Here is a 22182-nt window from a genome sequence, read left to right on the forward strand (position 1 = left end):
ACAGTTCAGTAGCCTTACTTACATTCACAATGTTGTATAAGCGTTACCACTATGTATTTCTAGAACTTTCTTAGCATCTCGAATAGAAACTCTGTACTGATTAAACAATAACTCCCCATTTTCTTCTTCCCCCAGTCCTTGGTAACCTCTCTTATTCTTTCTGTCTCTGAGTTTACCTATTCTAGATACCTCCTGTAAGTCGAATCATACAGTACTTGTCCTTTTGGGTCAGGATTATTTCACATAGCATAATGTTTTCAAGGTTCATCCATGTTGCAGCATATATCAGAATTTTATTCCAATTTAAGGCTGAGTAATATTCCACTGTATGTGTATATCAGATTTTTAAAAATCCATTGATCTTACTGATGGACACTTGGGTTGCCCCCACCTTCTGGCTATTGTGAATAATGCTGCTGTGAACTTTGGTGTGTAAGTATCTGTTTGAGTCCCTGCTTTCAGTTCTTTTGGGAATATGCCTAGAAGTGGAACTGTTAGATAATATAGTAATTCTGTGTTTACTTACTTGAGAACCCAGCATCCTGCTTTCTGCACAGGCTGCACCATTTTACATTCCCACCAACAGTGTACAAGTGTCCTAGTTTCTGCATAACCTTGCCAACACTTGTCAGTTTCCATTAAGAAAAAAATCCATACCATTAGATGTGAAGTGGTTTCTCATTGTGGTTTTGATTTGCATTTCCCTAGTGACTAGTGTTGAGCATCTTTTCATGTGTTTATTGTCCATTTGTTTATCTTTTTTGGAGAAATGTGTATTCAAGTCCTTTCTCCATTTTTGCATTGTGTTGTTAGTGTTTTCTGTTCCTGGGTTACAAAACTTCTATATATCCTAGATATAAATCTGTTGTCAGATATTTGATTTAAAAATATCTTCTCCCATTCTGTACATTGTCATTTCACTCTCCTGATAGCGTGCTTTGATTCAGAAAAGTTTGTGATTTTGATGAAGCTCAATTTATGTTTTCTTTTGTTTCCTCATACTTTTGCTGTTGTATCCAAGAAATAACTGCCAAGTCTAGTGTCATGAACGTTCCTCCAGTGTTTTCTTAGAGTTTTATAGTTTTAGCTCTTATGTTTAGGTCTTAGATCCATTTTGAATTCACTTTAAAATATGGTATAAAGTAAGGGTGTAACTTCCTTTTTATGCATATGGATGTCCACCTTCCCCTGCACCATTTGTTGAGAAGACTTTTCTTTTCCCATTGAATAGGGTTGTCAGTGAAGCTCTTCTGTTGAGTTCTTATATTGAATCACTATGTTGTCTACCTGAAACTAATATTATATGTCCACATTTTATCCGTATAAAACCCCCAAAACAAGAAAGTATGCCTCAGGTGATGAATAGGATGCAGCTACAAGATAATGAGACTTTATTAAAGACATATGAAATCTGTAAAACTATCAAAACTATGAAAATATCAAGTTGCTCATATTTATACAAAGTCTAACATTTATTGAGCTGTTACTGTGCCTAGCACTGTTCAAAGGGATTTCATCTATTAATTAAATCTCAAAGTAACAACCCATCGGGAACAAGACAAGGATGCCTGTTTTCGCCACTCCTGTTCAATCTAGTATGGGAATTTCACTACACGGTAGGCATCAAGCTAATGGTACAGAAAGAGAACGCTTCACTGACAACTCCATCTACAGTAATCCCTGACCCAGTGTTCTGCTCTATTTATGTGATTATTTTCTTCAAAACACTCATCCCCATATGAAATTGCTCTGCTTATTCATTTATCTACTCATTGCCAGTTTTCCCAAACTAAAATGAAACTCCAGGGATCTTGCCATGGACCACACTTGGGAAAATGTTGACCAAACTGCTGACATTTGTGTAGCATTAATTTAATGCCTACCATGCAGAGTTCTCGGAGAAGGCAATGGCAAGCCACTCCAGTACTCTTGCCTAGAAAATCCCATGGATGGAGGAGCCTGGTGGGCTGCAGTCCATGGGGTCGCTAAGGGTCGGACACGACTGAGCGACTTCACTTTCAATTTTCACTTTCACACATTGGAGAAGGAAATGGCAACCCACTCCAGTGTTCTTGCCTGGAGAATCCCAGGGACGGGGCAGCCTGGTGGGCTGCCGTCTATGGGGTCACACAGAGTCGGACACGACTGAAATGACTTAGCAGCAGCAGCAGCAGCATGCAGAGTTCTATGATTTCTGGGATCTCCGTTAATGTAATTACTCCAAAATGCATTGGTCCTTCCCTCCCACATACAGTCACAGACTGTTTTCCCACATGGACACATACCTAAACTCCACAATACTCCTGGGTGGTCAGAAGCATTGGGTACTGTTATCCTGTTGTATAGAAGACAATGGAGGGAAGGGTGGTGACTTACCTGGAGTGTCCCGATGATGGGGCCCTATCTCTTCACTCTTGCTCCGGGAACCTGTCTAGCAGACTCAACATCACAGCTGGTTCTTGTCTACTGAATCCTGTTTCTGGGGCTCAGTGTCCACATCCTTCTGTGATGTCCCACTTTAAGGAAGAATACGGAGATAAGACAGCCCTTGGAATAGAGAGGAAAGTGAGAGGAGCGGAAAGTACATGAAACGCAGGGAAAGGGTTGGGGACTCTCTGCCTGTCCCCTCTCAGTTCCCTGGAAGCTGTGCAATGATGTTTCCCCAGCTCCATCACACAGCCCCCTCCACACGCAGCCCCCTCCACACACTGTGAAACTATTTTGTAAAGAGTAAAAAATGTCTTTAAATGGTTTGTTTTCATTGATATCAACTCTTTTTGGGAAATGCATACGTTTTCAAGGGGCTTCCCTGGTGGCTCAGAGATTAAAGGACCTGGGTTCGATCCCTGGGTCTGGAAGATCCCCTGCAGAAGGAAATGGCAAGCCACTCCAGTATTCCTGCCTGGAGAATCCCATGGACAGAGGAGCCTGCTGGGCTACAGTCCGCGGGGTCGCAAAGAGTCGGACACGATTGAGCGACCTCACTTTCACTTTCACTTATGTATTCAAAGCAGTTCCAAATGCTGTTGACCACAAGTCTGCATTATTTTTATTCAGCCATCACTTCCCTCAACAGTGTAGGTTGACTGGTCCACACTGTGGAGGGGTCCCTCCCAGAGAGCAGGGTATTCACCCTCCATTACCCCACCCCTGCCCAGGCTTCTCAGACTTTCTCCCACCACCTGTCACCCTTTGTCCACAACACTGGACACAGCCTTTGAGACCCCGCTCCTATGCCCCATTGGTCTCTCAAGTCACCTTCCCCCTTGCCTTGTGCTCCTTTTTGCCCGCCCACCACCCACTGCCAAGGTACGGCCGACAGTGTTTCACCTTATGCAGGTCCCGGAGTACATGTGTCTATAGTCTTTTACAACTATCAGTTTTTTTCAGATAGAATTAAGAACCATTCTACACAGACATTCACAGGCTGCCTTTTAAGAAAGGGTATTGCTTTTTTTGCTTCTAGTTGACCTTGTTTGTCGAGTTTGACGATGGTGATACGTTGGTGCCACCTCGTGACAGAAACCTGAACTGCAGCTCGAAAAACCTCAGCGGAGCAGAGGCAGAAGGGAGGGAGGGGCTGCGGCTCACAGAGACCTGGAAGAGCTTTCTGGAAGCCTGAGTGGGGAGTGCGGACAGATTGCCATGGTACGAGGATATTGATGGCCTATAGACAGAAAGTGGGAGAAGGAAATGGCAACCCACTCCAGTGTTCTTGCCTGGAGAATCCCAGGGACGGGGGAGCCTGGTGGGCTGCCGTCTAAGCGGTCGCACAGAGTCGGACACGGACACGACTGAAGCGACTTAGGAGCAGCAGCAGCAGCAGCAGACAGAAAGTGAAGACTCCGTCTACCTTAAAGAGAAAGGTCGATGTGAGTAGAAGTAAGGTAAGGTATTATTTTCATTTCTATTTTACTGGTCCATAAATTGAAAAATTAATGGAACAATAGAAAATAGTGATATAACCCCAATTATAATTAGAAATTTAGACCATAACAAAAGCAGCATTACAAATCAGTGGAGATATGATGGAGCATTAAGAAGTGGTTTTGAGATAACTAGATAACCATCAGGTTAAAAAGATAAAAAGGGATCCATTTCTATATCTTATAGCAGGATACATTCCAAAAAGGTTCTGAATGAAATATGAAAGGAATGTCCATACAAGTATTAGAAGAAAAATAAAAGAAATGTTCATACAAGTATTGGAAGAAAACAGAGGGGAATTCTATGATCTGGAAGCAGAGGAAATTTTCCTAAGTATACATCAATATCCAGGAGCGTTAAGGAAGAAGGTGGACATATTTGAGGACATAAGAATGACAACTCTGCATGGCAAAAATACACTAGCCAATTAAAGACACTGGGGAAAACATTTGCAGCTAACATCTTTACCAAAGCATTACTATCCCTCCAATATAAACACTTATCAATATAAAAGCATGGGAAAACCCTATCAAAGTTAACAGAAAAAAATAGATTGTCTTTAAACCTATGAAAAGTCTCTGGCTTGTTTTAATTAAGTTAAAGTGAAGTGGCTCAGTCGTGTCCGACTCTTTGCAACCCCATGGACTGTGGCCTACCAGGCTCCTCCGTCCGTGGGATTCTCCAGGCAAGAGTACTGGAGCGGGTTGCCGTTTCCTTCTCCAGGAGATCTTCCCAACCCAGGGATCGAAGCCGGGTCTCCCGCATTGCAGGCAGAGGCTTTACCATCTGAGCCACTAGGGAAGCTCTGTTTTAATTAAGAGAGATGCAATTAACAGTACAGTAAAATACTGTTTTTTTTACTCTTAGATTAGCAATGATCCAGATGTTTGTCAACACAGTGGGTGAGGATGTGGAAAACCATGTCCTTTTGCACCCTGCTCACAGGGATGCAAAATGGTGCGCTCACTGTTGTAGGCTTAATGGTCTGCAAAGATAGCAGGTTCTAACTCCTGGAACCTCTAAACATTGCCTTATATGGAAAAGGGTGTTTGTAGAGATAATTGAATTAAGGATCTTAAAATTGGGAGATTACTTTAGATTTTCCACAAGGGCTCTAAAGGCAAACCCAAGTGTCTTTATAAGAGAGGAGTAGAGGGACAGTTGACACAGAGAGAAGAGAAGGCAGTGTGGCCAAGGATGCAGATGCTGGAGTGATGGAGCCACACACTAAGGAATGCTGGTAGCCAACCAAAGCTGAAAGAGGCAAGGAGGCTCCCTTATAGTCCCAGAAAGAAGTTAAGTCTGCCAACACCTTGATTTTGGCCCACTGAAGCTATTTTTGGACTTCTAGCCTCCGGAACTCTGAAATAATATTTCTGTTGTTTAAGGACACTAAGTTTGTAGTAATTTATTTTAGTAGTCATAGGAAACAAACGCACTCAAATGGTGGGGAATTTTACATACCTTTACCCTTTGACTCACAGGTCTTGTATAGGAATATCCTGATGATATATTGGCAGTGACAGAAAAAGATTTTAGATATAATAAAAATACAGATATGGATATTCACTCTGGCACTGTTTGAACAGCAAAAGAATGGCAGCAACTTAAATTTCATCAGTTATGTGATGGATGAATAAAGTACCAAATAACCACACAAAGGTGTACACTAAGTAAGGTATAAAGAATGATGAAAATTTCCACATAGGCTATGGAAGGATCTCCAGAATCAAGGTCTATATGGGTGTATTGTTTACTTACATTTTGAAAAAGTTGCAGGATATAAAATTAATACCCAGAAATCCCTTGCATTCCTATACACTAACAATGAGAAAACAGAAAGAGAAATTAAGGAAACAATGCCATTCACCATTGTGATGAAAAGAATAAAATACTTAGGCATAAATCTACCTAAAGAAACAAAAGACCTACAAAGAAACAAAAGGCGAAGGTGGGATGATTTGAGAGCATAGCATTGAAACATGCATATTACCATATGTGAAATAGACCACCAGTCCAAGTTCGATGCCTGAAACAGGGCACTCAAAGCTGGTATTCTGGGACAACCCAGAGGGAGGGGGATGGGGATTCGGGATGGGGGACACATGTCCACCTGTGGCTGATTCTTGTCAAAGTATGGCAAAACCCACCACAATATTGTAAAGTAATTAACCTCCAATTAAAATAAATAATTTTTTAATTAAAAAAATGTAGATGGATGGAACCTGTGTCCCCTGAATTGGAAGGCTGATTCTTAACCACTGGACCACCAGGGAAATCCCTACACTTCTGTTTCTTCTCCAAGGTGCAGCTAACATCTCTGGATATTACAGGTAAAACAAATATAGAACTCTGAAAGGTAGAAAGAAAAAAGAGAGTATCTTGGGACTTGGGGACCCAAGGTATGACATGCATTGAATTCCTTTGGTTTTATTTCTGTCTCGTCTGTCCTAGGTGGGGTGCTGGAAGAGCAAGTGACTCACAAATGTCAACAGGAAAAAGCAAGAATTGCTCCAGACCAGAAAAGAAAGAAAGCTTTTAGACAATAACTGCCCTAACATCACAGAGTTAAACACATCTGTGCCCTCACCATGGCAGCAAAGACTGAGTGGGAAATGTGGATTCCACGCTCACTGGATTGTAACCAGGTACCCCTCCCCCACTCTTTGGGATGGTATCAGAGAAGACCCCATGGGAAAGAGGGACTGTCATCCCCACCTGGTGGAAATGAGCACCCACCTTACTGCCCTGCACAGTGTCGAGGGAGGCCACATAGACAGCAGTAAGGAAGTGTCTTTCCCTACCTTCCAGGGTGGTATCAGTGGAAGGCTGGTGGGAGTGAAATTCTACTTTACCCAAGCAGTAGTAACGAGGCACCACTTCCCTTCCACTCCCATCCCTGTCCCTCCCCATGTTAATAAAGATTGAGTGGGAAGCCTGGACTTTTATCTTCTTTGCCATCTGTCTCTGTGGTTAGGAATGCATGCTTGGAGGCATTAACATCCATGGAGAGGATCCTGATACCTCACCAGCAAGGTTGTGGTGAGGAGTAAATTCAGCCAACAAGGTGAGAAACCTATCCCTTGGCCAAGTTTTTTTTTTTAAGCTTCATGAATATTAGCTGTCTGTCCCCCACAGATCGCAGAACTCATGTAGCTTCTTTATCTGCGCCTCCTCAACTAGGGCCTTTAACCTGGATGCAGGTCAGAATCACCAGCACTGAAACACGTACATTACCATATGTGAAATAGATCACCAGTCCAAGTTTGATGCATGAAACAGGGCACTCAAAGCCAGCTCACTGGGACAACCCTGAGGGATAGGATGGGAAGGGAGGTCAATGTATGGCAAAAACCACTACGATATTGTAAAGTAATTAGCCTCCGATTAAAATAAATAAAAAAAGAATCACCTTGGGAATCCTTTCCTAAACCCTCCCTCACCTCACATTTTCTTGTTGGTGGAAATAGGACTTCTGTATCCAAGGCCATTGAAGTTATTCCGCTGTAATAACATGGGCATCAGAAAATGGATATGCTGATTTGGCATCAACAGTGTATTCCCGTGTCCATTGCCCCTTCATTGCTCCAACACCATCTATTACCATCCTATGTCTTTGTGGTGAATCTGATTGCTCATTTCCCCAGACCTGGCCTATAGGAAGGGTCATCTAAGATGGCTGATCTGAAGAGGGAAGGTCTTTCATTCTGCTGAGAAGGGACATAGTGGTGGCTCAGACAGTAAAGAAATCTGCGTTCAGTGCGAGAGACCTGGGTTCGATCCCTGGGTCAGGAAGATCCCCTGAGACGGGCATGGCTACCCACTCCAATTTTCTTGCCTGGACAAGCCCGTGAACAGAGGTGCCTTGGTGGGCTTACAATCCATGGGGTCGCAAAGAGTCGGACATGACTAAGCGACTAAGCACACATAGTGCCCGGGCACACACTTACAGCCTGGCGGTTACCATAGAAACGTGACGTCAGCAAGGCGACCTTGACGACTTTTTAATGGAGACAAAAGCGCCCGCTGGCGGCGAGGAGAGCACGTTTCGCCTTCAGTTGTTGGGAACTGAGTTGGGAGGGTGAGGACCTACGGTGGGCGCTGGACCCCCCTGGGGTGTGGGAGACAAGGGATCCGCATTCAAGCCGCCGCTTTCCCGCCTTGGGGCTCGGTGCCCCGCTGTCTCGTAGGTAAAGCGTGGGGTCCCGCCCGGCCCCAGTGAGTGCGGTGTCCTGCTCCAGGGGTGTCGTGGAGCCACTATCCTCCTAAAGGCAGGAGCGCGGGAGGTGAGACAGGTAGCGACTCTCTCTGGCCTCAGCTTTACCCCTCTGTAAAATGGGGCTAAGAATGCTTTCCCCACAGGATCGCTGAGAACGTTCAGTGATAACACATGAGTAAGCCGATGGCCCTCTGGTTATTGTGGGATCATGAACGTCTTTATGACTTCAGGCCACTTTTTATACCGTTTCCACTTTGTTGTTAAGGGCCAGATGAGGAAAGGAGAAGAAAAAGTCCGTGGTGGGAAACTCGTTGTAACATCTGGTTGTTAGGATCACTACCCAATGGTTTCAATGTCATTGTCACTAAGACAGTACCTAGCACGGCGCGTGGCGCACAGTTAGGCCAGTAAACCATGGGGAGTGCTGGATGTGTCTCTCCCTGTGCAGCCCTCATGCCTGTGGCCTTGCTCATATCAGGTGTCTGAAGGAGACCGCTTCTGAGGAGCAGTGTCCTGCTGGCTGATGGAGCTTCTACTTCTACTCCGTTCAAGGGCAGCGGTCCTCAGGAGACCCCAACACTTCACATCTTCAGTTGGATATGAGGCCTGACTCAAGTGAGTTCCTAGATCTGATAAAAGCATGTTGTGAAATAGCTCCTGTAAGCTTCTAGCCTAGAAATAGAGACGCCACTTTGATCTCATCATGGGAAAGAGATTTAGCAAGTGGAATATCATTCCATCAGGTGCTAGCTTCATGCATAGTAGTAGTCCTGAGGCCCATCTGAGAGAAGACTTTTTTTTCTTTTTGGTTGAGAAAAGCAGTGAATTGTCCAGTTGATGAAGGAACTTACTTAGTCTTAAACAAGCATTTGTAATAAATATACCAAATAGTTTTCACTGTACAAATAATAATCATTTCCCATGAATCTCTCAGATGAATGTGGAAATATACAGTTGTTAGCTCTACTAGCAATTTAAGATTGTAATCTAGATTGTTCTCTGCTGACCATGTTTTTTTGTTGCATCATATATTGAAATTTTTCAAAAAGGCAGAAAATTTTCAAGTGTTAGTGTATTTATTTATTGTTTGGCTACACCTCATGGCAGGTGGGAATCTTAGTTCCCCAACCAAGAATCAAAACCATGCCCTCCACAGTGGAAGTGCAGTCTTAACCACTGGACCACCAGTGAAGTCCACGTGTTAGTCTAAAATGTCAATTTTGCAACTTCATATGTAAAAATTATCATCGTAGAGTTTACTCTCTCATAATGATACTCAGCCTCATTCTCCAAAAGAACCAGTTACTCTTAAATACCATTATGATTATTTTCCTAGAATATAATATTTTTATTTCTGTATTTCAGATAGAAATGGATATCAGCTTTCACTAAATACTTGGATACATTTCATTGCACATGATTGTTTCTCTTTTGGTTATGTGTTGTGTGGACCAATTTGATAAAATATGGAGTGAACCTGTAAATACTATAAGAGCCTAATTGTGGGAATCTTTCAACTGATTAATTGTATCAGAGAATTTTAAATATATAGATATATTCCAAATATTTTATTGAGGTATGGTTAACATACAATATAATGTACATATTTAAAGTATATGCTTTGATGTTTAGATATAGGTATGCACCTGTGAATCCAAAACTACAGTCCAGATAATGAACATATCCGTCACCTTAAAAAGCATCCTAGTGCTCCTTTGTGATCTACCCACCTCTCTCTCTGCATCACCCCACTCCTTTCCCAGATAACTAGTGACCTTCTGTCACTATAGATTAGTTTTCTTTTCCTATAATTTTGTATGAATGGAATCATACAATGTATATTTTTTGTCTTCTTTCCTTCGACCTAATTATTTCTGAATTTATCCTTCTGTTACACATACAAATACTTCTTTCTTTTTAATGTTGACTAATATTCCATTATACGACTATACCACAATTTGTTTTATCCATTGATCTGTTAATGGGTATTTGAGTGGTTTCCAATTTGGGACTCTGCTAAATAAAGCTGCTACTAACATTTGTATATTAGTCTTTGTATAGACATAGACTTTCTTCCTCTAGGGTAAATGTCTGGATAATGTGATGGATGTGAAGTTAATGTTATAGGAAACCACGAAACTTTTCCAAAGTGGCTGCACCATTTTTCACAGCCAACAGCAGTGTACAACAGTTCCATCCTCCACAACCTTGCCAAGACTTTGGTCAGTCTTTTAAATTGTGTCCTTTCTCAGAGAGGTATAGTGGTCGCACATAGTTTTCATTTATATTTCCCTAATGACTTTGAATATTTGACAAAAGATGATTAGCGTCTTTTCATGTACTTATTTGACATTTGTATATCTACTCTGGTGGAGTGTCTATTCAAATATTTTGTCCATTTATTTGTTAGAGTGTCTGTTTTCCTATTTACCTGTGTGAAATTTTCTATATTCTGGGTACAAGACTTTTATCAGATATGCGATTTGCAAATATTTCCTCCCAGTGAGTGGCTTGCCTTTTAATTCTCTCAACAGAGTCTTTGGAATGGGAAGATGTTGAAGTTTGGGGGATCCCAATTTATTTGTCCGTTCACTTATGGATTGTAGTTTTGGTTTTGCATCTATGGAATCTTACCTGACCTAAGGTCACAAGGATTTTCTCCTGTGTTTTCTTCTAGAAGTTTTATGTTTTATATTTGGGTCTGTGCTCAATTTTGAGTTGACTTTTGTATGAGGTGCATTACTCAGATCAAAATTTATATTTGTGCACGTGGATATTCATCTGTCCCAGCCCCATTTGTTGAAAAAGCTATCTTTTCTTCATTGAATTGCCATTACAGCTTTGTCGAAAATCAGCTGTCTGAGTCCAGAAATGGACTCCTTGTTCTATTCTATTGATATCCTTGTCTTCCTTGATGGCAGTAAGTACCACACTGTCTTGATTACTGAAGATGTATGATGATTCTTTATGTCTTTGATCCTCCAGCTTTGTTCTTTTTCAAAGTTGTTTTTCATAGTTTAGGTCCTTTGCATTTAAATGTGAATTTTAGAATCAGTCTGTCACTTCATGGCAGATAGATGGAGAAACAATGAAAACAATGACAAACTTGATTTGTGGGGGCTCCAAAATCACTGCAGACGGTGACTGCAGCCATGAAATTAAAAGACGCTTGCTCCTTGGAAGAAAAGCTATGACCAACCTAGACAGCATATTAAAAAGCAGAGACATTACTTTACCAAGAAAGGTCTGTCGAGTCAAAGTTATGGTTTTTCCTGTAGTCATGTATGGATGTGAGAGTTGGACTATAAAGAAAGCTGAGTGCCGAAGAATTGATGCTTTTAAACTGTGGTATTGGAGAAGCCTCTTGAGAGTCCCTTGAACTGCAGGGAGATCCAACCAGTCCATCCTAAAGGAAATCAGTCCTGAATATTCATTGGAAGGACTGATGTTGAAGCTGAAGCTCCAGTACTTTGGCCACCTGATGCAAAGTGCTGACTCATTTGAAAAGACCCTGATACTGGGAAAGATTGAAGGCGCGAGGAGAAGGGGATGACAGAGGAGGAGATGGTTGGATGGCATCACCGACTCAAAGGACATGAGTTTGAGTAAACTCCAGGAGTTGGTGATGGACAGCGAGGCCTGGTGTACTGTAGTCTTTGGGGTCGCAAAGAGCTGGACACAACTGAGCGAGTGAACTGAACTGAAATGAGAGAAGAACCAGTTGTGATATTGAGTCTCCTAGACACGTTCCTGGAGCAAGAGTGAAACGATTGGGCCCCGTCATTGGGACACTTTGGGTAAGTCCCTACCCTTTCCCATGCCTTGTCTATACAACAGGATAATGCTCCCAACCATACAGAATTATTGTGGAGTTTAATTGTGATCATGTGAGAAAGCAATCAGTAGTTGTAGGTGGGAGGGAAGGGTCAGTGTACTGCATTGACAGACAAACCCCAGACATATTAGAACTCTACATGGCAGACATTAAAGTAGTGCTACACAAATGTCACATGTTTAGGTCAGGATCTTTTCAGATGTGGTCCGTGGACCACTTTAACAAAATTGTCAGAGGTGCTTATTGAAATTGCCAGTTTCTTGGCTCGGTCTAGATCTGAGGGGACATGGGATGGAAAGCGTCAAACAGTTGGTTCTGGCATCAGTTCAGTGTCTACTCATAAATAGAGTAGAAAACTTTGGGTCAGAGGTTCCTGTCCATGGGGTTGTCAGTGAAGCTCTTCCTTAGGAAGTGACATTTGAGCTGAGCCCTGAAAGACAAGCAGATGCCAGGCCTGAGCAGGCCTTTTTGTCAGCAGCCTTTCACTGTGTGTGCCCCAGTTATTCCGGGAGGAGATGACCAGCTTGACTGATTGGAGCCCTGCAGACCAAGTGTGGAGTGGTAGGAGATGAGGTCAAAAAGCCAGATAGGAGCCGATCCAGTGACTGTAAGGTGAGGTGAAAGTATTTACACTCACACGTTTTATAAGTGACAGATCTTACATTTGGCCCTGATCTGTCTCCAGAGCCCACACTCCTAAAAGTGAAAGTGTTAGTCGCTTCTGTCGTGTCCGACTCTTTTTGACTCCATGGGCTGTAGCCCGCCAGGCTCTTCTGTCCATGGAATTCTCCAGTCATGAATACTAGAGTGTGTCGGTATTCCCTTCTCCAGGGAATCTTCCCGACCCAGGGATCAAAACCGGGTCTCCTGCACTGCAGGCAGATTCTTTATCGTCTGAGCCATCACACTGCTAACTGGTACAGTTATGAAGAAGAAAAAGACGTGCTGATAGTGACTGATGTTAGGCCGAGACCGTATCTGTTTGGATGAAGACTATGTTTCAATAGCTGTTGTCCATTTATCGAGGGTATTTATTTAAGAAAAATGAAAAGATAATAATTATAAAAACAAAAAAGTAATAATTATTACAGTTACTATGCATTAGACAATTTGGCTGTTAAAATAGTTATTTGGACTCCCATGGTGAATTCTTTTCCTTTTATGATTTCAGAGTGCTTGTCGAATGGTGATCTGATTGCTCTATGTATGAGGTTTTCCTGGTTGGGCATCAGGGATAGTCTGAATCACTTGACAGGTGAGACCAGAGGAAGTGTGGTGACCTACCCAGTGTCACATAGGGTTAGTGGGTTAGGTCTTCCCCTTGGGTGACTCCTGTCTACCACCCAGTTTTTTGTCCATCAGACATGGCTCTAGCCTGTGTATATGTAGTAAATCACTTCTTGACTCAGAGGATACATGCTTCTTTGAGGTTAACCTGCAGGTAACATAGAACAATACTAAGTGCCTTCAATTAAAAGGTACTTCTTCTTCCCCAAACTCAGCTGGGAGATTAGAAGAAAAATTCCTGAAATCTTACGGCATATACTCTTTTGTGTCTGGCTCCTTTCAGTGAACATAGTGTGTGTGTGATTTATATTACTGTTGTCTGTAGTGGTAGATCATTCATTCTCATTGGTGTACAGTGTTATATTGTGTGGATATTTCACAATATATGTATTTATAATGGAGGTTTGGGTATTTCCCAGTTTTTGACTTACTGTCAATAATGTTGCTATGAATGATCTTGTGCATAGCTTTTGGGTAGATGTTTATTTTCTTTCTCTTGGGCGTGGACCTAAGAGAGGCATTTCTACATCGTAGGACTGAGCTCGGTAGGATTTGCCAAGTAGTTGTCAAAGGGTTCTTTTCAGTCTATATTCCCTATCATCTGCAACACTTGGTAGTTTCCATGTTTCTCATATTTGATGTTCAGGTAAGCATGCTATAGTATCTTACTGTGGTTTTAACTGTGATTTCTCTGAAGTCATAAGTGTCGTGTATATAAAAAAGGCCTCCTTTTTTTTTAACCTTCCACCCATTTGCTTAAGAAATTGCATCTTTTGTCCTGTGGAGTTTATATCCCTCATTCAGTTGATTATATCCTTATTATTGTGTTGTTTGTATTCCTCTGCCTTCCTCCTCTATTACTGTAAAAGTGGTGATTAGATTTAGAGGCTTGACCAGTTCACATTTTTTGGTAAGAATGCTTCACTTTTAATGTTGTACATCTTTTAATCTTACACCAGGAGGCTCATTCTGTCTGGCTGTCTCTTCTGACACTAAATTGATCACTGGATTCAGGTGTTATCAACCTGACCTATCCATTAGAAAGTATCCCATCTGCTTCTTACCTCGTGTTTTTTTGTAGCCTCCCAACATAGTTGGCTAGATCTGCTTGTCATTAACATCTGTAAAAAGGTGATGTGCAAGTTCTGTGATTTCTTAGGCATTTATTAGCCAGAATTCTTCTATAAAACGAACTTCCCCTCATCAACAGTTAGGTTACTCTGAGGTATAGTTTGCACAGGAAGGGCAGAATTAATGTTTTTAATTCTTTTGCAGTATTTCCCGTTTTTGAAAGAATGAGCCTTTTCCCTGGGATCCTCCAAAGGTGAGCAGTGAGTTGGTTTTGTGTTCTGCTTTTCTTTTAGATTGTTATCATGACTCCCAGGCATGTATATATTTGTCCATTGTAGTCATTATTTTCCTTGGTGTCAAGTTGTTCTATCTTTGACCGGTGGGAGGCCCTTTCAAGCTGGCTTCTGAGTCCTTCTGATGTGCTTTCTGGTATGAGAGTGTGGTCTAGACACATGTGGTACACAGTTCCTTCTTTGGAGCTAGAATCATCCATTTCTCCAAAGGCGCCTGGTCTCCTTTAGTGGGATAGGTGCTTAGAGGGTTCAGTCTGGGGGCTAGAATCATTCATTGCTACTTGATTGATCATAGTTGTTTCGTCCTGAGAAAACCACTGTAAGTTGAAAATGCATTTAATACAGCAAACATACCAAATCTAACCTACCTTAAACATGCTCAGAGCACTTATATTAGCCTACAGTTGTGCAAAATCATCAACCACAAAGCCTATTTTATCATAGAGTGTTGAATATCTCATGTACTTTATTGAATGCTGGTCTGAGGTGAAAAGCAAAATGGCTGTGTGGGTACAGATTGGTTGGAAGAGTCCTGGTTGTTTACCCTCATGATCTTGTGACTGACTGGGAGCTGTGGCTCAATGCCACTGACCAGCATTACAAGAGAGTATCGTATCACATATCTTGAGCTCAGGGAAAGATCAAAATTCAAAATTTGTAATGCAGTTTCTACTAAGTATATATGATACCGTCTCACATCCTTTGGTTTCAACTTGAAGGATTCTCTTTAGCAATTTTTACAAGGTAGGTCTAATTGTGATGGACTCCCTCAGGTTTTGTTTATCTGGGATGGTCTCTATTTCTCCTTCATTTGAGAAGGAAAGCTTTGTCAGATAAAGTATTCTTGTTGGGGATTTTTTTCTCTCAACACTGAATGTCTCATCCGACTCCCTTCTAGTCTTCTGAGAAATCCACTTATAATTTTATGAGATCTCTCTTGATACGTGGTGATCCACTTTCTCTTGCTGGTATCCAGATTTTCTCATTGTCTCTACTTTTGACAGTTAGTCATAATGCTTGTTTGTGTTCATCCTAGTTGAAGTCACAGCTATGGTTTTTCCAGTAGTCATGTATGGATGTGAGAGTTTGACTCTAAAGAAAGCTGAGTGCCGAAGAATTGATGCTTTTGAACTGTGGTGTTGGAGAAGATTCTTGAGAGTCCCTTGGACTGCAAGGAGATCCAACCAGTCCATCCTAAGGGAAATCAGTCCTGAATATTCATTGGAATGACTGATGTTGAAGCTGAAACTCCAATACTTTGGCCACCTGATGTGAAGAGCTGACTCATTTGAAAAGACCCCGATGCTGGGAAAGATTGAGGGCAGGAGGAGAAGGGGACGACAGAGGATGAGATGGTTGGATGGCATCACCGACTCAATGGACACGAGTTTGAGTAAACTCCGGGAGTTGGTGATGGACAGCGAGGCCTGGCGAGCTGCAGTCCATGGGGTCGCAAAGAGTTGGACGAGACTGAGAGACTGAACTGAACTGAACTGAAATAGTTGAAGTCATTTGAGCTTCTTGAATTTGGATGTCCATTTTGTGAAATTCGTGGCCATTATTTCCTCAAATCAACTCTCTGCCCTCTTCTCTCCCTCTCCTCCTTCTTGGAGTCCTATAATGTATATACTGATCTTCTTCCTGGTGTACTTTGAATCTCTTAAGCTTTCTTCACTTTTCTTAATTGTTTTTTTCTTTTTGTTCCTCTGACTCCATGCTTTCAAATGACCTATCTGCAAGTTTGCTGATTCTTCTGCTTGATCAAATATTCTGTTGTTGTTGTTGTTGAGTCACTAAGTCGTGTAGACGCTTTGCGACCCCACGGACTACAGCACTCCAGGATTCCCTGTCCTTCACCAACTCCCGGAGCTTACACAAACTCATGTCCATTGAGTGAGTGATACCATCCAGCCATCTCATCCTCTGTTATCTCCTTTTCCTCCAGCTTTCAGTCTTTCCCAGCATCAGAGTTTTTTCCAGTCAGTTGGCTCTTTGCATCACGTGACCAAAGTATTGGAGCTTCAGCTTCAGCATCAGTCCTTAAGTGAATATTCAGGGTTGATTTTCTTTAGGATTAACTGGTTTGATCTTCTCGCAGTCCAAGGAACTCTCAAGAGTCTTCTCCAACACCACAGTTCAAAAGTATCAATTCTTCAGTGCTCAACTTTCTTTATGGTCCAACTCTCACATCTGTACATGACTACTGGAAAAACCATAGCTTTGACAATATGGACCTTTGTCGGCAATGTCTCTGCTTTTTAATATTACGCTGTGTAGGTTTGTCATAGCTTTTCTTCCAAGGAGCAAGTGTATTATTTTAATTTCATGGCTTCAGTCTCTATCTGCAGTGATTTTGGACCCGAAGAAAATGAAATCTGTCGCTGTTTCCATTGTTTCCCGGTCTATTTGCCATGAATTGATGGGACCAGAAGCCATGATCTTCGTTTTTTGAATGTTGAGTTTGAAGCCTGCTTTTTCACTCTCCTCTTTCACCTTCATCAAGAGATTCTTGAGTTCCTCTTCGCTTTCTGCCGTAAGGCTGGTGTCATCTGCATATCTGAGGTTATTGATATTTCTCCCGGCAATCTTGATTCCAGTTTGTGCTTCATCCAGCCTGGCATTTCACGTGATGTACTCTGCATACAAGTTCAATAAGCAGGGTGACAGTATACAGCCTTGATGTACTCCTTCTCCAATTTTGAACCAGTCCATTGTTCCAGGTCCAGTTCTAACTGTTGCTTCTTTGCCTGCATACAGGTTTCTCAGGAGGCAGGTCAGGTGGTCTGGTATTCTCATTTCTTGAAGAATTTTCCACAGTTTGTTGTGATCCACATAGTAGAAGGCTTAGTCAAGGAAGCAGATGTTTTCCTGTAATTCTCTTGCTTTTTCTATGATTCAACAGATGTTGGCCATTTGACCTCTGATTCCTCTGCCTTTTCTAAATCCAGCTTGTACATTTGGAAGTTCTCAGTTCACGTACTGTTGAGCCTAGCTGGGAGGATTTTGAGCATTACCTTGCCAGCATGTAAAATGAGTGCAATTGTGCGGTAGTTTGTACATTCTTTGGCATTGCCTTTCTCTGAGAGATGAATGGAATGAAAACTGACCTTTTCCAGTCTATGGCCACTGCTGAGTTGTCCTAATTTGCTGTCTTATTGAGTGCAGCACTTTCATGGCATCATCTTTTTGGATTTGAAAAAGCTCAGCTGGAATTCCATCACCTCCTATAATGAAATTTTCAATTCAATTATTGTATTCTTCAGCTACATAATTTGTTTGGTTCTTTTTTTTTTTTTAATTTCTATCCCTGTTGATATATTCATTTCGTTCATGATCACTCTCCTGATTTTGTTCGTTGTCTTTGATGATAATTTTGAATTCTCTGTCACATAATTTTCGATCATTTATCTATCATTCATTTCTCTAGATTTATTTTGTTCCTTTGATTGGGCCAGGTTTCTCTGCATGCCTTTATTACTTATTTTCTGGGATTTGAAAAAGCAGTCTTCTCCCTTAGTCTTTTATAAAACCTATTTTTTTTTTTATTTGGCTCTGTCAGTTCTTAATTGAGCATACTGGATCTTTGTTGTGGCACTCGAGCTTAGTTGCTCCATGGCATGTAGGATCTTAGTTCCCTGACCAGGGATCGAACCCATGTTCTTTGCATTGCAAGGTGGATTCTTAACCACTGGACCACCAGGGAAGTCCCCTGCTCCAAGTCTTCATGGACTAGTTTTATACAGGGTAAGATCATCTCCAGCCCAGCCTGGCTGGAAATTCTGGGGGCCTTAACAACACTTTTTGGAGGATGCATATTCTCCAGCTTTGTTCAGGTAATTTCCCAATTTGAGAGATTTGCTGGACTTCTTTTCTTCATTGGAGTTTGTAATCTCTTTCGCTCTCTGATGTCTGTGGTCCTGCAGGATCTCTGGTTGCACAATAAGCTGCAGAGCTCTCATTTTTCTCAGTGGCCCCCAGGCATCCAGAGTAGGCTGATTCCCTGTCAGGAACTAGTCCCTTGGGCAGCACCTGAAGAGACTCCATGTTTGATGTATGAACCACTTTTCCTCCTAAGAGAAAAGCTGCACTTGGCTAACTGGTTGCCAAAACTGGTGGGCGTGCTTTCAATTTAAGGAGCTTTATTTGGAGGGAACAGAAAGCCCACCCAATAATAACAATGACTGTAGAAATCATAATGTTCCATTTAGGGATGATAAGAATGATAAATATTTATTGCTGACTTCCTCAGTGCCCAACAGTGGTATAAGTGCTCAAAGTATACTTACTTGTTTCTTCCTCACTATAACCTGTGAGGAGACTTTAAGCATGAGGGAACTGAGGCACAGTGAGGGCAGGGCTAGCAGGTGGTGGGGCTTTGATTTGAATACAGGTTTGTAGTCCCTGAGCCCTTCATCTAAGCAGTGTACGCTACTGCCTTTCAGATGAGAAGAGCCTACTTTTTCAATCAAGGTAACACAAAGTCAAACACAGTAAAGTACCATGTTTTTCTCCTAATTAACTAAGCAGAGATTTAAATATTGATAATAATTAATGTAGTGTAGAATTTGGGGGCCTGTGACCTGTCCTACCAGTAGGGACTCCCCCAATATCTCGCCTCCCATTCTATGCTTCTGGGTGTTCCTTTTCTAAAGTTGAGTTGCTTTCTTGTAGGTTTCCTGTAAGGCTAAGAATGCTTAAATTTCTCAGAACTTTCTTATTTTAAATGATTGAAACAGTGTGTGCTGTGGGGTGTTTAGTAGAGTAAAAAATTAATTACTAAAAAGGGAAAGAAAATATCCTGAAACATATCACGAAAAGAAAAGCCTCGCTAAGATTTTCATTTGTATCCTATCCTTTTCTTTAAAAGAAAAAAACTTGTCATTGGAGTCTAGTTGATTTACAGTTTTGTGTTAGTTTCAGGTGTACAGCAAAGTGAATCAGTTATTTGTATACATTTATCATACTCTAGAAATTTTCTCTTGCTGTTATTTATACATTTGTGCATGTGTGTCTGTATTTACATATTTACGTATAAAAGATAAGTTCTCATCATACATTGAGTTTTGTGACCCACTCACCTTCTGTCAGCATACCTCCAGAGTCAGTGATTAAAAATCAGTTTATACCACAGGGATGGTAGAAATGCTCATAGCCAGTGAAGATATAAGCAAAGAAATAAAAACGACTAAAATACATTTAACCAAATGCTTTTTATGTATTGACTCATTGTGCTCACAACAGTACTATGAATTAGATATGGTGTTAACCCACATTTCATAGATGAAATGATAAGGGACAGAGACATAAGGACTTAGCTCAGGACTGCACAGTTTGGGAACAGAGCATTTTGGGTTTGTACCCAGTTTCTCATGCTCCAGAACCTGGGAAGATGTCAAAGATTTGTTAGGAGCAGTCTATGCAAGTGTACACATTTTAGATGGTCATTAAAAAGTTATAGTATTTGTATATTAATATATTTATAGAAAGTATTGGACTTAGTGACCAAAAGGTAGCTTGTGACCTCGGTGAGTGCACGTTCATTGCAATCACAGGGACAGAAGCTACAGTGCAGTAAGATGAGGAGACAGTGGGAAGTGAAGAATGTTAACAGGGAATGCAGAAAACGCTTCCTGAAACTTTTGATGAGAGAACAGAGAGATTTTTTTTTTTTAAATCTTCAAATCCTCGAAACTTCAGCAATTTTAAAAGTTAATGTGAAGCTCATCTCAGAAATAACCCTTGAATTTGTCCTTTCTACACTCTTACTTGCACTGTGGAATTAATAAGAACCTTACAATGGAATAGTATGAGCCCTAAAGTTCAATATATATTACAGTATCAGTGAATGGAAGAATGGATAATTGTCTGTCAAGAAATGGTAGTAATTTGTGGAATTTTGCCTCTCAGGAGGCAGCACATGGCTGAAATCTTGATGTGATGTGGCTGGAAAATGTATGATCTGAGAGCCCCTGCACTGCTGACTACGGGGTGAGTCCCAGATTTTCTTATCAATGTATTAACACAAGGAGCAGTCCAGGAGCAGAAGTTAGACAAACACCACAGCCCACTACCGCAGTGCCATCTCTCACTGAGCTCACCAGGTGAGTCAAAGGCAAGTCTGTCTTCCCAGGGTGGGGACTGGATTAGGATCAACACACAGGTATGTTGTGAGCAGCTCTTAGGAAATTCTGGTACACCAAAGAATGAAGAGAACCTGCTATCTCAAACCTTCAAGACAGCACATGTCAGAGAGTTGTTTGCTTCCTTCCCCTAGATGCATGTAATCTCTGTAGGAGAAAGAGTGAGGAATGACTTTTCACCGTGCCTTCCTTAGGACCAGGGCTCAGATAGCCCGCATTGCTATTCAGTTCAATTCGGTTCAGTTCAGTCGCTCAGTCGTGTCCGACTCTTTGTGACCGCACGGACTGCAGCACGCCAGGCCTCCCTGTCCATCACCAACTCCTGGAGTTTGCTCAAACTCAGGTCCATAGAGTTAGTGATGCCATCCAACCATCTCATCCTCTGTCAGCCCCTTCTCCTCACGCCTTCAGTCTTTCCCAGCATCAGGGTCTTTTCAAATGAGTCAGTTTTTCCCATCAGGTGGCCAAAGTATTTGAATTTCAGCTTCAACATCAGTCCTTCCAATGAATATTCAGGACTGATTTCCTTTAGGATGGACTGGTTGGATCTCCTTGCTATCCACGGGACTCTCGAGGGTCTTCTCCAACACCACAGTTCAAAAGCATCAATTCTTCGGCACTCAGCTTTCTTTACAGTCTAACTCTCACATGCATACATGACTACTGGAAAAACCATAGCCTTGACTAGATGAACCTTTGTTGGCAAAGTAGTGTCTCTGCTTTTTAATATGATGTCTAGGTTGCTCATAACTTTTCTTCCAAGGAGTAAGCATCTTTTAATTTCATGGCTGCAGTCACTGTCTGCAGTGATTTTGGAGCCCCCCCAAAATTAAGTCTGTCACTGTTTCCTTGTTTCCCCATCTATTTGCCATGAAGTGATGGGACCGAGTGCCATGATCTTCATTTTCTGAGTGTTGAGCTTTAAGCCAGCTCTTTCACTCTCCTCTTTCACTTTCAACAAGCGGCTCTTTAGTTCCTTTTCACTTTCTTCCATGAGGGTGGTATCATCTGTGTATCTGAGGTTATTGATATTTCTCCCAGCAATCTTGATTCCAGCTTGTGCTTCATTCAGCCCAGCGTTTCTCATGATGTACTCTGCATTTGAGTTAAATAAGCAGGGTGACAATATACAGCCTTGACGTACTCCTTTCCCGATGTGGAATCAGTCTGTTTTTCCATGTCCAGTTCTAACTGTTGCTTCCTGACCTGCATACAGATTTCTCAATGGGCAGGTCAGGTGGTCTGATATTCTCATCTCTTTAAGAATTTTCCACAGTTTGTGGTGATCCACACAGTCAGAGGCTTTGGCATAGTCAATAAAGCAGAGATAAGTGTTTTTCTAGAACTTTCTTGATTTATTGATAATCCAACGGATGTTGGCAATATTGTCTCTGGTTCCTCTGGGGTTCT

At 41.7% G+C, this 22182-nt stretch overlaps 1 long non-coding RNA gene across 19 annotated transcripts in view; it reads left to right on the forward strand.

The window, feature by feature from the left end:
- The first annotated feature begins 3594 nt into the window (after nucleotides 1-3594).
- LOC129549525 (uncharacterized) overlaps nucleotides 3595-22182 on the forward strand; it is a 28830-nt gene continuing 10242 nt past the window's right edge. For 6 of the 19 annotated variants that reach the window (XR_016036836.1, XR_016036835.1, XR_016036834.1 and 3 more), the window contains exons 1-7: nucleotides 3749-3887; nucleotides 6142-6260; nucleotides 6382-6575; nucleotides 6905-6994; nucleotides 8625-8761; nucleotides 14544-14592; nucleotides 20540-20620. This is a non-coding gene — a long non-coding RNA (uncharacterized LOC129549525). Of the gene's footprint in view, nucleotides 3888-6141; nucleotides 6261-6381; nucleotides 6576-6904; nucleotides 6995-7110; nucleotides 7333-8117; nucleotides 8223-8624; nucleotides 8762-9511; nucleotides 10452-10680; nucleotides 12594-14543; nucleotides 14593-20539; nucleotides 20621-22182 lie in introns of those variants that run through there. The other 13 variants (XR_016036841.1, XR_016036843.1, XR_016036846.1 and 10 more) reach the window with 9 other exon arrangements.

This window comes from Moschus berezovskii, chromosome X (assembly GCF_049115385.1).
Source record: "Moschus berezovskii isolate FMDL1 chromosome X, NW_MosBer_1.0, whole genome shotgun sequence".
NCBI classification, from domain to species: Eukaryota; Metazoa; Chordata; class Mammalia; order Artiodactyla; family Moschidae; genus Moschus; species Moschus berezovskii.